Here is an 18192-nt window from a genome sequence, read left to right as displayed (position 1 = left end):
GTTCCATTATCTCTCTTGGATAATCTTCGTAAAAACGGAGTTCAGATTCCATAAATCTAAAAACTCTCTGTTTTCTTGCCTGTCGCATTATTTGATCTTTAATTTTGAAGTGGTGAAAGCAAACCAGAACAGATCTTGGTTTACTAGAATCCTTCAATTTCGAGATAAGTGCCCTGTGTGCCCTTTCTATAGCAGGCGGCTTTGATAGAATGGTAGGAAATAAAGTGTGGAAAAGTTTACCAAAGTAAGCCGTTAAATCTCCATCTTCGGCTCCTTCCTGCAGCCCAGCAATTTGTATATTCCTTCGTCGAGACCTAGTTTCCAGGTCTATAATATTTTGATATCTTTCCAAACGAGTTGTAGCTTCAGACAACTTTTGCTTAGTTATCTTCAATTCCTCTTCATGTGAAATAACTTGAGTTTCCAGGTCTTCAAGTTTTCCCAGAAATGACTTCATTTCATTACTATTCTTTTCCAGTTGGTCTTTAATTGATCCATTCTGATCCTTAATTGAATTCAGTGTCTGAACGATATCTTTAGCCCACGATGGCATTTCATCAGATCTTTCCTTTTTCACCTTTCCTTTCCCATTACCTTTATCATTAGGTTCAGGTAAATTCTTCCCACTTCTTGTAGAGATAGACATATTGATCCCCCTCAAGAATCAGCAAGTAAATTTTTTAAATTCAAAGCTTAAACTAGGGGGAGAGAAAGAGAACTAAGAGCAGCACAAAAATACTGCTACTCCATTTGCAGACAGGGGCAATTCTCCTGGCATTCTTATGCTAGTGGCCTTGCTGAACGGGTTTACTGAGGCAGGGAAAGGAGGAGGAATGATGCACTGCTGCCTGGCTGAGTGTAGACTACCAGCCATTTTAGCAAGCTCCCTATAGTCCTTTGTGGGTTCATTAGCGAGGGCTATACAAAATTGATCAGGAGTTTGTTGCAAGAAGAGTTCTTTAAAAATAAAACAAGGATGATTTCCTGGTGATTTCACAGGAGAGACGGCATGTGGTCCATTAGCTCTGACGGCTTAGCATCGCTGAGGCCGGGCAAGGAGGGCAACTGTTTGGCGCACTCAGACTCCCCAAAGTCTGTAAAAGATGAGCTTCCAGCGATCGGTATTTATCATGTTCAGGTCGGTGTTCGAATAGACTCACCACTCTCGTACCTGTGGAGTTGCCGAGCGATGTTGCCACATAGTAGAATTTGGTTTTGTCGGCTGTGATCTCTCACAGCACAAATTGGGCCTCAGCTTCTACAAATCAAGCGACGGAATTTTGCTCCCAAAACTCCAGCAGTTTTAAAGTGACTGCATTGGCCAAGATGTCAAACAACTCTGGAATTATCCTAGAGCATTGGGGTCACCAATGTAGGTTTTCAGAAATAAAATGGCATAAAGCTTTTATGTTTAAGAAAACCGAAACTCATTTATTATACTCCAAACACTAAACACAAAGCATGGTAAAAGCACTTAATGTAATTATATCATCACATCAGACCAGTCTCTTAAGGTGAACCCTGACTCAGTGTTGGTGGTTGTAAATTATGTACTTTTCCACCAATTGCATTACCCTACATAATAAAACTTTTTTTTTGGAGTGGGACATGAACTCACAGCATCGAGTCAGAAATAACTCTGCTACCAATTAATCTTTCAATAAAGGCGGGAGGAGAAGATGGCGGCGCACCTGCGTGTGCACAGCTCTCTGGTGAAAAATGATATCATATCTGTTAAGTAGGGGCCGTGGACGATTCTGATTTGATGGAGAATGGACGTGAAAGCACAGGGGAACATCTGGAGAAATTTCTGAAACGCCCGTTCGCTGCTGTTGTTACTGTGTGGTCGGGAATCTTTCGGAGGGTAGGCCTCAAAATCCCTGGCCTTGCCTGCTTTTGGCGACCGAGAAGGAGGTCAAATCATTTGGACAGAGATGGCGTTCAGTACTCGGTGTCGGAAAGCTGATCAGCACTCGAAGTTTTCGGATAACTCAGAGTCGGATTGTGGTTGGCATGGCAGGGAGAGTTTTTCTTCCTTCTCCCGTCTGCGTGAGATGTGGGACATTTGAGAAACTTTGAACTTTACTGTGCTCATGGACTTCATCGTTATGGTACTGTTGCACTGTTTGTAACTATATATTATAATTATGTGGTTTTGTCAGTTTTTTCGGTCTTGGTTTGTCCTGTGTTTTGTGATATCACACCGGGGGAAATAATGTATCATTTCTTAATGCATGCATTACTAAATGACAATAAAAGAGGACTACGTGTCTTCATAATCATAATCTCTGATCCAATAGAAGCCGATTATTTATACAGCACAGAGTAGGACTAGCCTGCCCCGGCAACCCTCAACAAATCCAATTAACCCTAAACCAATCATGGGACAAGTTACAACAACTAATTCACCTACCCGGTACATGTTTGGACTGTGGGAGGAAACTGGAGCACCCGGGGAAAACCCATGCATTCCTTGGGTATAGACTCCTTACAGATGGCACCAGAACTGAACTCCAAATTGCAGAATGCCCCAAGCTGTCATGCTAACTGCTACCCTACTTTATACATTTGGCATTAAATCAAATGGTTTCATTATAATTGGCACTTTGCAAAGTCATGTTTGGAATATAGAATAGGACCTTTGCCTCACCATTTCTGTGGTAAGCATGGTGCCAAATTAAAGGAAATCCATCTGCCTATGCAAGGTTTATATCTATTCATTCCCTGCTTGTCCATGTATTTGTCTAAATTACTCTTAAGTGTTGTTGATATATCTGCTTCCACTACCCATCCCCTGCAATGCATTTTAGGCATCTACCATTCTCCAAGTAAAATATTGTTTCATAATTCTCCTTTGCTTTCCCCCTCTCACCTGATGCCCCCTCTAATGTTCGACATTTCCACCCTGAGAAAAAGATTCGCTAGCTTGCCAAACCTCAATTTAAAAACTTCTGTCTGATTTCTCCTTAGCCTCTGGCACGCCACTCAAAACAGTTTAATTTTTTTCAGCCTCTCATTATAGCTAATACTCTCTGTTACATACCCCGTAACTGGGTTGCCAAACCAGCAGAAATGGACCACTTAGTTGGAGTCTGGATTACTGGAACTAAGAAAGTTTTATTGAAGAAATAAGTAACACAGTACTCTAATTGTAAGGATATAAATGCAACAGGTTAGCAATGATAAAACACACACATGTACACAGAACTAGGATAATAGGAATCAATGAAGCTCTATCGCAGTCTAGGAGTAAAATGATCAGTCTCAAGTAACGCAGGGTTCAGTTCAGCTGAGTACAGTTTGTAGTAATCACTGTTGTGCCGTTGGAGAGAGAGAGAGCGCGAATATGCAAATTTCTGATTCAAACAGACCTTTGATGTTCCTCGCAGTTAGCTTTTGGGCGAGCCCTTTTACTGTCTTCTGAGGTCACCAACTGTGACCCCTCCGTTCCGGATACGATCGTTCTTCAGCAGTGAACCCGGCACCCAGGCAAGGGCAGACACACACACACCAGGTTCCTGCCGATCATACCTTTTCACCCTGTGCGTCTATGGTCGGTCCCGCGACCAGACCTACAAACTCCCACCAACTTGTGGGGGCACACTGCACTTCCAGGGTCTCGTTATCTCCTGATCTCATGGTGTCTGTCTTGCCTTAGCGAACCTGTTCCTTTTATCCCCCTGCTGGGGTATCGCCTGTCCATCAAACTTCAAACAGTTCAGGTTCAAAGCAACCGGTCTGTCAATACTCGGAACTGTGTCTCTTTTCGTTAATCTCTCTCGTCTCTCATTAACATTTTGAACATTTCTGCCTTTTGTCTCTCTTATCTCTCTCATCAGCATCAATCTTCTGATAACTTGGTCTTTCGTCACACCCCTATCCTTCAAAGGATTTTTACCGGGGTAAAAACTATAGGCATGAATACAGTATTAGATACACACAAATATACAGGGTCATCAGCTATTTGGCTAATACAGAGAACTTTAAGTTGTCAACACTTCGACAGGCAGTCAGCCATCACCTTTCCGTTCCTTTTATATGTGTTATTTTAATATCCTCTAAGACCAGGCTCCAACTTAGCAAACTTCATAGTGGCCAAAAACACTAATGAGTTGTGATCAGTGTAACTTCTCAGTGGTTTTCGTCCTGGACATAGATAACAAGGGTCGTCCCACACCAACTTAGCATTCTTTGGTAAGAGCTTAGTAAGAGGGTAGGTAATATCCGCAAAGTTTTTTTTTGCAAAACTTCCAATAGTGCCCCACCATCTCCAAGAACCTTCTCAGGGCTCTCTTGTTTGTCGGGGTGGGGACTTCAGAGATAGCCCGCACCTTAGCCTGCATCGGTGCCAGCTGCCCCTGTCTTACCACAAATCCCAGATAAGTGATTTTTCCGTGGCCGAATTCACTCTTTGCAAGGTTCACTGTCAGGCTGGCTTCAAACAGCTTTTTAAACAGTGCCACAATGTGGTCCTCCCACGTGTCACTCCAGACCACTAAATCACCAATATACGCTTCTGCATTCTTTAGCCCTTTTGTCACTGAATTAATCATCCTGTAGAGGTGTTGCTCACTAGGCTGACCTGATGTGACAACAACACCATGTCCCGGCTCTTTGCATCGCCTCGGGACATCCGGACATACGTGTGCGTGCCGTTTAATTGGCTTTATCGGCAGCTCGCTTTGTTCGGGGATTAAGTGAGAGAACTCATCAGCAAGTTGGGCACCACACTTATCTTTCCAAAATGGGTCTTCCCCTTATCAGGTGGCACCCTAGCCTCATTAATTTTCCTGATAACACTGACTAGGTTTGTTCGCCTATCGTGGCAAGCTGTTAGCATATCAATAGCCTGTAATTGTGTTAGCTCACGTCTACAATAGTCAATAGTATCCTTCCCCCTGTGCGGCCAGTAAAACTCTTTCATGATTCTACTGACTGTTTTCCTCACCCCAAAATGTCCACCGAGGGGTATCTTGTGGGTCAGGTTAAGAATCTCATCCCCATAAATTTTTGGCAGCACCCCCCATTCCTTATCTGCGGGCATGATACTTGGTCTCCATTTCCTCCTTAGTACTCCCTCCTTCACATAATAGCCCACTGGCTCCCTTTTAAATTCTGCTTCAGAGAGAGCTGTCTCCGCCAAAACCATCAGCTCCTCGTCTCGTTCCTGTGCCTGTACAAATTCCTTCCTTGCTAATGATAAATCTACCTTAACTTCTGTTTCACTACACTGCTTCCCACTTTCTAACCCCTTCTGATACAAGGCTGGTAAAAACGTCTCGGCTAAATCTATATTCACTTCGGCAGCCTTTCTGGACATGCGCCGAGTCACTGCGCAAACGGGATAAACCTGTGAGTCCATAGGCGGGGCCTCAATCCTGGCAGGCTAGCTTGTCAATCTTACTGCTGGGTACACCTCTCTGCCGGCGAGGTCATTACCGAGTAAGACCTCCACGTCTCCCATCGGTAGTTCGGGCCTCACTCCGATCGTGACCAGTCCAGAGACCAAGTCGCTTTTCAGGTGCATCTGGTGCAAAGGTACTGCTTCAGTCCCTTTCCCAATGCCTTTTTCACCCTGACCTCCCCAGTCTGGGTCTCTGAACTAAAGTCTAACACACTCTTTAATATCAATGACTGACAAGCTCCAGTGTCTCTCCAGATCCGTACTAGAACTGGGTTTAACCCCTCCTTCACCGACACCAATCCAGCCGAGATAAACCTCTCGCGCCCTTCCTGAACTTTATCAGACCTCTTCTCCCCTAACGGTTTGTTTACCAGCTCAATACAGCCAGTCGGAACCGTTGTTTTCCCTTTCACCGTCTCCTTCTTTGGGGCAGAGCACCTGGACGCAAAGTGTCCGGCTTTCCCACAATTATAGCATACGACCCCAGGAGACTTCCTACCAAACTGCTCCCAGTCTACCTTATCCTTCTCACCAGTCCCCGGCTTATTTTCTGACTTTTCTGGCGGACTCTCCCCGCCGTCTTGACTACCCTTCTGGTAGCCTTTATTCAGGGTAAACTTCGTCTTATGTGTCAACGCGTACTCATCCGCTAACTTAGCAGTTGCAGCTAAGGTGTCTGCCTCTTTCTCATCTAGGTAGGGTTTCATACCTTCAGGGACACATCCTTTAAACTGGTCAATCAGGATTAGCTGAAGCAGTCTGTCATAATCCCCACTGACCCCTTTTGAGGCACACCAACGCTCACGGGCGTCTACCTGCATCTACCTGCATCTCACGGGCAAACTCTAAATACATGCGGCCCCACTGCTTCCTTGCATTCCGGAACCTCTGCCGGTATGCCTCCGGGACCAACTCATCAATCCTGAGTATGGCCTCTTTCACCACATCATACCTCTGGGCATCTTCTGCGGACAAGGCCGAGTAAGCTTGTTGGGCTTTTCCTTTAAGTACACTCTGAAGCAAAACAGCCCACTTATCCCTCGGCCAGTCCTGACTAGCAGCAACTTTTTCAAAATGGTGAAAGTACCGATCAACATCGGTCTCCTCAAATGGGGGAACCAGCCTAACCTCCTGGGTCGCCCTGAACCCTCCACCTTGGTTCGGCATGGGCCCCTGCACTATCGGCATCTTTAACTTCTCCAGCTCAAATTCTCTTTCCCTCTGTTTCTCTCTCACTTCTCGTTCTAACTGTTTTATTCTCTCTTCGCGTTCTAACTGCTTCTCTTCTCGCTCCAGCTGCTTTACCCGGAACTCGTGCTCGAGTCTCAATTTTTCAATCTGCAGCTGTACTGCTTCTCCACCAGGTTTTCCCATAGATACCACCTCCAGCTCCCCTTGGGGAAACACACCATTAGATACATAATGCTCTATGATAGCTCTGTGCATCTCCGCTCTCCACATTGTCGACTTCCCCATAAAAAGATTCAACCATTTGGCCACAGCTGCCAATTCTGATTTCCTGGCATCCTCTAATGCCCCCAAGGCCGGCGCCTTTAGAAATTCCTCAATCTCCATTTCTGCTGTTTGCCCTTTCTTTCTTTCGGGAATTTTAACCCAATCAATTTACCCAGCCCAAATTTAGCGTTCAAAATTGCGGACGAGATCCCCACTTATGTTACGTACCCCGTAACTGGGTTGCCAAACCAGCAGAAATGGACCACTTAGTTGGAGTCTGGATTACTGGAACTAAGAAAGTTTTATTGAAGAAATAAGTAACGCAGTACTCTAATCGTAAGGATATAAATGCAACGGGTTAGCAATGATAAAACACACATGTACACAGAACTAAGATAATAGGAATCAATCAAGCTCTATTGCAGTCTAGGGGTAAAATGATCAGTCTCAAGTGACGCAGAGTTCAGTTCAGCTGAGTACAGTTCGCAGTAATCGCTGTTGTGCCGTTGGAGAGAGAGAGAGGGAGCAAATATGCAAATTTCTGATTCAAACAGACCTTTGATGTTCCTCGCAGTTAGCTTTCGGGCGAGCCCTTTTACTGTCTTCTGAGGTCACCGACTGTGACCCCTCCATTCTGGATACGATCGTTCTTCCACGGTGAACCCGGCACCCAGGCAAGGGCGGACACACACACCAGGTTCCCGCCTGGATCATACCTTTTCACCCTGTGCGTCTATGGTCGGTCCCACGACCAGACCTACAAACTCCCACCAACTTGTGGGGGCACACCACACTTCCAGGGTCTCGTTATCTCGTGATTTCATGGTGTCTGTCTTGCCTTAGCGAACCTGTTCCTTTTATCCCCCTGCTGGGGTATCGCTTGTCCATCAAACTTCAAACAGTTCAGGTTCAAAGCAACCGGTCTGTCAATACTCAGAACTGTGTCTCTTTTCGTTAATCTCGCTCGTCTCTCATTAACATTTTGCACTTTTCTCCCTTTTGTCTCTCTTATCTCTCTCATCAGCATCAATCTTCTGATAACTTGGTCTTTCGTCACATCTCTAATCCAGGAAACATCTCTTCTGCATTCCCTCCAAAGCCTCCACATTCTTCCTGTCATGTGGCGACCAGGACTCCACACAATACTCCAAATGCTTTACAACCACAACATGTCTTGCCAAGTTAAATACTCAGTGTACGGAACAATGAAGGAAAGTGTGCCATGTACCTTCTTTACCACTTGATCTACCTCCAGTTAGCTATGGACTGGCACCTCAAAATCACTCTGCTTCAGTTCTTGCCATTTATTGAATACTTTCTTCTTTCATTTGACCACCCAAAGTTCAACACCTTCAATTTGTCTAGTTCAAATTCAATCTGGCATTTCTCCGCATGTATTTCCAGCTGATCTACATCCGACTGTATTCTTTGATAACCATCTTCGCTATCTGCAACTATGCCATTTTTATACCCTCTGCAAACTTACTAATTGGTCCAGCTACATTTTCATTCATCATTAAATACACATATCACAATCAACAGAGATTCCAGCACTGATCCCTGCACAACACCACTGGTAACAGATCTCAAATCAGATCTACACCCCTCCACCATTACTTACTCTCTGTCATCCAGTTACCAAGTCCCATGTGCCTTAATCTTCTACATCAGTCAATCATGAGGGACCTTGTTGAATCTTTTTCTAAAGTCCATGCAGATAACATCCACTGTCATACGTTCATCAATCATCTTTGTCACCTCCCCTAAAGACTCAAAAGAATTTTGTAAGACATGGCCACCCCTGTACAAAGCTATGCTAACTCTTCCTAGTAAGTCCATGCTTTAATTGCTCGGAATTAGGAAGAAGAAAGAAAAGATAAAGAGGAAATTCTCCGGTCAGATCTGAGAAGGTAACTTCAGATTTTAAAAGCCCAGAAAACATTCAAAATGAAAATATTCAATGGCCTGAAAGGGAAGAATTCCCTGAGATATGGGGAGAGCATTGGACAGTAAGACAAGTTGGATTGCTCTTTCTAGAGCTGGTATGGACTTGATGAGTGAAATGACTTTTTGGAAGTCTATGTCAGTTACACCAGCCACATTTGCTTTATCGATTCCCTCTCATAAAACACAATTGCTGGAGATGCTCTGCAGGTAAAGCAGCATCTGCGGAGAGAGAAGCAGAGATGATAGTTCAGCTCAAGGTCCTTTCATCAGAACTATAAAAATGAGAAAATATGCATTGTAGATTGTAATCGTAGAGGTGAAAATAGAGGGAATTACGTGATAGAGTGGAGACCAGAATTGTCCAAATGTTGTAGGTACTGTATTAGAGAGGCTAATCAAAGCTGAAGACTGCTGGCTCTGGGAGATCCTGATTATCCATCGCAGATCTAACCTTGAGATACACCAGTTCTGTAAAACAGTGGTCCCCAACCACCGGGCCACGGACCGGTACCGGGCCGCAAAGCATGCACTACCGGGCCGCGAGGAAACAATATGATTTGGCGATAGGAGTCAGCTACACCTTTCCTCATTCCCTGTCACGCCCACTGTTGAGCTTGAACACACACGAGGTCATTACACACGCATCATCCATGTCAGCGCAGGAAGGAGATCAACTCCTCGAGCTTGCAAATGACGGCGGGCTGAAAGGTATGTTTGACATAACATCTCTGCCGGCATTCTGGATCAAGGTCAAGGGCTAAATATCCTGAGATAGCTATGAAAGCACCGAAAACGTTGCTTCCATTTCCAACATATCTCTGCAATGAATGCAATGAAAACTAAATTGCGGAATAGACTGGACATAAGGAACCCCCTTCGCGTATTGCTGTCTCCCATCACCCCTCGATAGGACCGTGTTGTTGCAGGAAAACAAGTATTCAGCCTAGGGCTCCCACTGATTCAGCGATATTGGTGTGTTGCAATGATTTTATATGTTCATACGGGGAAAATATGTGTTGTGTGTTTAATATCCAAATCTTACTTAAAATGTTATGATGCTATTGACTTATATAACCATATAACAATTACAGCATGGAAACAGGCGATCTTGGCCCTTCTAGTCCGTGCCGAACACTACTCTCACCTCATCCCACCGACCTGCACTCAGCCCATAACCCTCCATTCCTTTCCTGTCCATCTGCCTATCCAATTTTTCTTTAAATGATAATATCGAACCTGCCTCTGCCATTTCTACTGGAAGTTCGTTCAACACTTACTCCAAGCTCCCCTGCCCTCCCCTGATAATTGACTTATCACTATATTCATGTGAGGAAAATTTGTGCTGTGTGTTTAATATTAAATTTATTGGATAAACCCTTTTGGAAACGAACTGGAGTGTATTAGCCATTTATCACCTATATTCCGGTCATGATTAACACCCCCCGCCGAACAGAATCGCCAAAAGCGGTTTGTAGGAAAAAAATCGGCACGTACACGCATGCACAAGTGATGCATGCGCACACAGGTGCCCGCGCAAGGCTTCATGGTCATTGTAGTCTTTTTGGGGTAAACACAACGTATTTGACTGCTACTCTTGTCCATTGGCAACCCCCCCTCCCGGGTTGGCCGGTCCACAAGAATATTGTCAATAATAAACTGGTCCGCTTTGCAATAAAGGGTGGGGACCCCTGCTGTAAAATGTTGCTTATCTATCACATAAATAAGTTTGGTTTTGCCCCAGTTTTTAAATAAGTCAATACCTTCAGCACTCTGAAGGTAAAAAATAGTTTCATCTATGCATATTGTTCCAGTTATTGTAATGACTTGCAAGGGATTTCAATTAGGCTAGCTTGAAGAAATCTCTGCCCAACTACCATCAGCCCATCGCCTGCAGCACCAGAGGACCCAACGAACTTGACCACTTCTACACTACCACCAAGACTGCCTACTGTCCTATCCCTTGATCACATTCTGGGAAATCTGAGCATCTGGTTGTCCTCCTCCTACCTGGATATAGGTAGAGAATAAAGAGCCAAGAACCAAGATATTCACAATCTGCATTGGTGGCGTTCAGGAGTTGCGACCCATGAAATCGCATGAGCTGCAGGTATGACTCCACAAAGCCATCTGAAATACGAACTGGCAATTCCAGACCAGCACAGAATCACAGAAGGATGCTCGACAGCTGCGGCAGGGCTTGAATGCCATCACCTCCTACAAAGCAAAACCAAGCAACATAAATCACATCAAGGTTACACTCCGTGATGAGCTCAATGCCTTTTGTGCTCGCTTTGACTGGCAGAAATTGGAGGCACCTTTATGAGCCCCCATGGCCCCAATGACCCTGCGATTTCAGTCTCTGAAGCGAAAGTGGGAGCATCTTTCAGAAGGGTGAATCAATGTTAAGCACCTGGCCCAGACAGCGTATCTTGCTGAGTGCTAAAGACCTGTGCTAATCAACTGGCTGATATCGTCAACCTCTTGCTTTGGCAGTCTGAGGTATCCACCTGCTTTAGGCAGGCTTCATTCATACCAGTGCCTAAAAAGAACATGGCAACCTGCCTCAGTGACTAACACCCAGTAGCACTTACATCCACTGTGATGAAGTGCTTTGAGAGGCTGGTCAATAAGGATATCAACTCCTGCCTGATGAGTGACTTGGATCCACTCCAATTTGCCTACTGTCACAACAGGTCAACAGCAGATGCCATTTGATTGGCTCTTCACTCAATTCTGGAACATCTGAACAATGAAGATGCGTACATCAGGATGCTCTTCTTTGCCTCCAGATCAGCATTCAACACTATTATCCTCTCAGAAATAATCACTAAGATCCTGTGCAACTGGATCCTTGATTTCCTCACTTGTAGACCTCAGTCAGTATGGGTTAGCAACAACATCTCCTCTACAATCACCATCAACACAGGGTGTGTCTTTAACCCCCTTCTCTACATGCTTCGTACCTTTGATTGTGTAGCTAAGTACAGCTCTCACGCCATAGTTAAGTTTACTGATGCTACCACTGTTGTTGGTCAAATCGAAGGTGGATATGAATCAACAAATACATAGCAGGGAGATTGAAAATCTTCTTAGACACCCTTCTCTGGTCTTCTACCCGCTCTGGATATTTTCAATCCTAGCTGCCGATGAGGCAACAGCCATCTCTACTTCAGCACTCCTCTCTCCTGTTTGAATCTCACACCATTTGAACACACTGCTCTCCATACTAATCCCAAAACTCACCATCAAACCTGCAGACACAGGTGGGGGGAACGGAATTGCTGTTGCTGTCTCGTGGACCGACCTCTACCTTGCTGAGGCCAGGCTGCTATTCTCAGCCACTTCCTTTTACTTACTCCTTCAGCAGGGCTCTATTAGGGAATTTCAGACCATTGTCTCCAACACCATCACTAACCTCATAAAGTCTAGAGATCTACCAACCACTGCTACCCATCTCATAGTTCACTTACTTCACACTGCTCATTTTTACCTTCTACCTAAGATACACAAACCTGACTGTCCGGGTAAGCCCATTGTTTCGGCTTGCTCTTCCTCCACAGAACTTGTATCATCATAACTAGACTGAATTTGCCTATCTTGTTTCAATATCTTCCCACCTACATCCATGACACCATGTGCACTCTTGATCACTTTAATCACGTTAGTTTTATTAATCTATTTTACTTAGAGATACAATGCAGAGCAGGGCCTTCTGGCCCACGCAGCAACCCACCTAGCCTAATCACAGGACAATTTACAATGACCAAGTTGTTGTGTATGTAGTATTTCAGCAATATTTGAGTAATATTACAAATATGTTATTTGATTAAGCAGTCTTTGATGCTTACATAATGCATTAGGGACTACATGTAAAAGTACATAATCGGCATACAGTATGTCATTACGCCGCCATGTCATACATGTGTGCCTCATTTAGAGTAAAAACAAAGTTCAACTCGCATTCCAGGCTCTTTTGTTTTCCTTTCAATTAATTTTTATGTTTGGAGTAACAAAACATAACAGTGGCGATGAAGAAGTTTTAAATGAACCTGCAATGTTGAACCTAATCTGTTGAAGCCCAACAAGGCATTCAAGTTTTCTAAAAAGCACAGCAAGAAATGGTTGAGTAAAAAAAATCACAGCATGTGCTCTTTGGAAGGGGGAGAAGACGTTTTGAGTTGTAAAAAGGCAGAAAATGGACATATTCATGGGTTTCCTGAGAAGTGAGCAGTGGTTGATAATAGTCATAAATTTAAAAAAATTTAAATGACTGGCCACATCAGAAAGACTAACATATTTAATTGCTCAATGGATAACTGGCTCATGAATACTGAGCAAATTGAGCAATATTTTGAAGCTAATGAAATAGCCAACAAGAAGTGAGTGCCAGTTTTGCTGAGTGCATTGGGTTTAAAGGCATACAGTTTGCTTAGAAGTTTAACTGCACCAACCAAACCTGCCAAAATGAGCCTTGCTGAAATCTTGAAAGTAATGTAGAAACATAGTTGATTGCAGAAAGCTTTAAGTGGAATCAAAAGGAAGGGGAGTCCATTTCATCATACATGGCTGAAATGAAGAGATTGTCTGAGCATTGTCAGTTTAATGATGGGCTTAATGATGCACAAATTTTGTTTATTTTTAGTTTAGTTTGTGGAATCTTACAAGAAAGCATTCAAAAATGATTCCTAACTGAAGCACAACTCACCTTTAAAAGAACAGTTGAAACCACTGTATCAATGGAAACAGCAGGACAGGACAGCAAGGGAGATGAGGTTGAGTACAGGGCTATGGTAGGAAATTGTGTCACATGGTGTGAGCAGAATTATCTGCAGCTTAATGTGAAAAAAACTAAGGAGCTGGTGGTAGACCTGAGGAGAGCTAAGGTACTGATGACCCCTGTTTCCATCCAGGGGGTCAGTGTGGACATGGTGGAGGATTACAAATACCTGGGGATACGAACTGACAATAAACTGGACTGGTCAAAGAACACTGAGGCTGTCTACAAGAAGGATCAGAGCTGTCTCTATTTCCTGAGGAGACTGAGGTCCTTTAACATCTGCCGGATGATGCTGAAGATGTTCTACGAGTCTGTGGTGGCCAGTGCGATCATGTTTGCTGTTGTGTGCTGGGGCGGCAGGCTGAGGGTAGCAGACACCAACAGAATCAACAAACTCATTCGTAAGGCCAGTGATGTTGTGGGGATGGAACTGGACTCTCTGACGGTGGTGTCTGAAAAGAGGATGCTGTCCAAGTTGCATGCCATCTTGGACAATGTCTCCCATCCACTACATAATGTACTGGTTGGGCACAGGAGTACATTCAGCCAGAGACTCATTCCACCAAGATGCAACACAGAGTGTCATAGGAAGTCATTCCTGCCTGTGGCCATCAAACTTTACAACTCCTTTCTTGGAGGGTCAGACACCCTGAGCCAATAGGCTGGTCCTGGACTTATTTCCTGGCATAATTTACACATTACTATTTAACTATTTATGGTTTTATTACTATTTAATTATTTATGGTGCAACTGTAACAAAAACCAATTTCCCCCGGGATCAATAAAGTATGACTACGACTATAAGAGACACAATTGAATTGCAGTCTGGAATGAAAGTGAGTGTGAACAAAATTGCAATGTCTAAATAGAAACTGGCCTGGCTGAACAAATTGTGTTACTATCATGGCAGGAAGTCACATGCACCCGTGACGGGGTCCTGAATTACCCCAATGAGCTGTGCTTATGGAAAGAGAGAGAAAGAGAGGTGTCCAACACAGATACCTTGTTAGAAGGGAGAGAAAGGAGAGAGAGAGAGGGGCGAAGACTGCTTTGAGATGGTGTTATGGTTTTTCGGCAGCACGTTTATACTTTCTACAAGGACACTGGCAGCTTTCAAGTTCTTACAGAGAGAGAAGGGAGGAGCTGCTTGATGGACAGTTGATATTCAGCACAGTGAGATAAATAGAAGGTCAGCTGTTAGACCTACAGACACATGGTTTTGGACACTGAATGAGCTTTGTTGTGCCCACAGGAAAAAGTGGGTTTTAGAGGATCAATCAGTGGCTCTAGCAGTGTGAAAAGGGTGTGACCGGTGGGGAGTTATTCGTGTGTCCAACCCTTGCCTGGGTTGATAATTCCACCACAGAAGAACGGTCCCCTTTGTTATGGTCACAGTCGATGACTTCTAAAGGATTTCGGAGAACAACGGGAGGATTGATGGCGTCAGCTCACCTGAAGACTCAAATCTCTTCCTCTCTCTCTTTCCATCACTACTCAACTCAATACCACGAACTGAACTGAACTTTACTCATCATCGTAAGACTATCTATTTACCCCTAGACTTGTAGAAACTTGGTTTTCATATATTTCCACACTTACTAATATATATAACCATTGCTAACCTGTTTGATATATCTGCATTTATATTACTGTATTGCCTAGTTACTAATAAATACTATTAGTTAATAGCAATACTGGACTCCATAGTGTTTTCCATTTCTGTTGGTTCTTTAACCCGTCACGGGGTATGTGACAAAATTGGGGGCTCGTCCGGGATATGAACAAATTGGTGGAAACCATTCCAAAATTTGTGGGAGGCTTGTTTGAATTGATTGGGGAAAATCCCTTTTGATTTGGTCATGTGGAAAAACAGCAGAAATGGATGTTAGGGAACTTTTGGCATTGCCAAACCCTGTGGCCTTGAAGGGAGCTAAAAAGGATGAGTTGCGGAAAATTGTCGAGGAACTGGAACTTAAGACGGTAAAGAAGGATATGACTAAGGTAGAAATTCAAAGAAAAATAGTTGAGTATTATACAAACATATTCTAACAAAGCAATTTACTGAGGATGTGTTGAAAATGTTTGCTGAAGGTAACGTACTTACTGAGGCTGAGATTCAGCTTCAGTTGGAAAAATTAAAAATGGAGCATGAGTTGCAATTAAAACAGATAGAGACTGATGAAGCAGAAAAACACAGAAAAACAGAGACCGTTCGAGAGGGAGATGTGGCAGCTGAGAGGTTTAGTGTCAGGCCCTGATGATTTTTACAGCTCGGAAGGGCTTGTTTTGTTTGATGAATTTAAAAGTTGTGTTCTTGATGATGTAAGGGCATACCTAGATGAAGAGGATGCCGCCATCCTGCAGGGGTCTGTTAAGAAAGCAGACGAAATTGTTTTAACCCACGATGTTGAGTTTACTCCAGATGAGAGTTACCTAGAGAGTAGCTGGGAGGTTCGGGGTGACCTTGAATTTGAAACTGGGACAAGTGATGAAAGCCCAGAAGAGGCAGCTGTCCCGATTGTCTGTATTCAGGTTGTTGAAGTACCAGTGGATTCACAGGGTACTGAACCTTGTGTTGAAGCTCAGTTAAGGTCTGAGGTGTCTGACTCGGTGGAAAGGAGTGCAGTTCATTTGTGTCAGATGGTTTTGATTCAGTGAATAAGGGGTTAACCTTGGTACCAGTGGAAATTGAGGATTCTCAATCACTTGTATTAGACAGTGTGCTAAAAGTTAGTGATGAGATAAAAATTGATGTGGTAAATGTTACTGAAGATATTGAGAAAAGTGTTGTTTCTGGACTTTTGAATAAAGTATTTGTGAAGGTTGGATTGGTTGTGCAACCTTTGATCCTGCTTGCAGGACAAAGGCCTGCTGAGGAAGTATGTGCCACTCTGTTGAATTTTGCTTTGACAGTTGGAGGTAAACACCTTCAAGGTTATGATGTTGTTCACGATGATGGTATGGAGACAGGTCAAAATAAATGTCGTAGAAATAAGATGAATGGATTGTTTGGCCTGTTCCACAATATACACATGGTAGTTATAAGTCTTGTGATCGGGCTGAGTTTAGTAAACAATGGGGGAAGGTTGACACCTCTCCAAGGTGATGATGTGTCACAGACTTTTCTACCTTCCATATTCCAGCAGGACGTAGAGGGTAGTAAAGTTGATAGTGGAGTGTATGAAAATGTACAGGAACAGAAGCGAAATTCTGAAATGGTGGCTTTAAAGCTCTCACAGAAGAGGAGGCTCAGAATGAGTCAGTGGGATATTACCTTAAAGATGGGGTGTTGATGAGGAAGTGGAGACCAGCCACTGTGCCTTCAAGTGAGGATTGAACATCAGGTAGTGGTTCCAAAGGTTTACAGAGCTGAAATTTTAAACATGGTTTACAGTATGCCTTTAAGTGGACATTATGGAGTGAGAAAGACGGTGAACAGGATTATAAAGGAATTCTACTGGCCTAATTTAAGAAAAGATAATAGGAATTTTTGCAGGACTTGCCATACTTGCCAGGTTGAAGGGAAACTTAATCAGGATATTCAAGTAACACCACTTAAACTGATACCAGCTTTTGGTGAACCTTTTTCCAGGGTCATAGTGGATTATGTTGGCCCATTGCCAAACACTGCAGATGGTCATCAGTACTTGTTAACAATTATGTGTGCTGTGACTAGGTTCCCTGAAGTCGTACCTCTCAGAAACATCAAGGCCAAGACTGTGGTAAAAGCATTCAGTAAGTTTTTCACACTGGTATGTCTGCCCAAAGAAATTCAATTTGACCAGGGTAGTAACTTTACTTCGAGAGCATTCCAGGGGATAGTTGGAGAATTGTGAGCTAAGCATATTGTGTCATCTGCATATCACACAGAGTCCGAGGGAGCCTTGGAACGGTTCAACTCCACTCTTAAGACCATGATTAAAACATATTGTGTGAAAAATGGGAAAAACTGGGATGAGGGCGTTCCCTACTCTTATTTACTGTTGGAGATTCAATTCAAAAATCATTGGAGTGTAGTCTATTTGAACCTGTGTTCGGTCACAGGCCAAAGGGACCTTTGACCCTACTCCAAGAACCGTGGTCTGATTTGGAAATATGTGTCAGTGTGCTTAACTATGCTTTAAGATTCTGGGAGAGACTTGACAACACTTCTGACCTTGCAAAGGAGGGTTTGCAGAATGTTCAAATTAAAATAAAATACTCGTTTGATAGGATGGCACCTGGGAGAACTGTTATGAAAGCAAATGGAGTCGTGAAGCCTGGGAATGAGGTGCAAAATCATTTTAACCCACTGAATCTAGTATCAGTAAGTCTTAAGAATTCCATTGTTTTGAAAAATATTACTGATAAGGTCCATCAGTTGAATCCTACACCGCAAAAACAATTGAAAGAATTAATTAGCAAGCATAAAGATTTATTTTCTGACATTCCAAGACGGTGTACAGCTGAAGTGCATGACGTCATTGTAAATTCAGCCCAGCTGAGCAAAGAGCATCCTCACAGAATGAATTTAGAGAAAAGTAAAATGGTTGAACAAGAAATTGGAAACAAGAAGGAACAGGGAAAGAGAGTGGATGACTGTATTGATAGAGTGGGGAAGACTATATAC

The sequence above is a fragment of the Mobula birostris genome, chromosome 17, assembly GCF_030028105.1.
Source record: "Mobula birostris isolate sMobBir1 chromosome 17, sMobBir1.hap1, whole genome shotgun sequence".
Taxonomy (NCBI): Eukaryota; Metazoa; Chordata; class Chondrichthyes; order Myliobatiformes; family Myliobatidae; genus Mobula; species Mobula birostris.
This window is presented reverse-complemented; position numbering follows the sequence as displayed.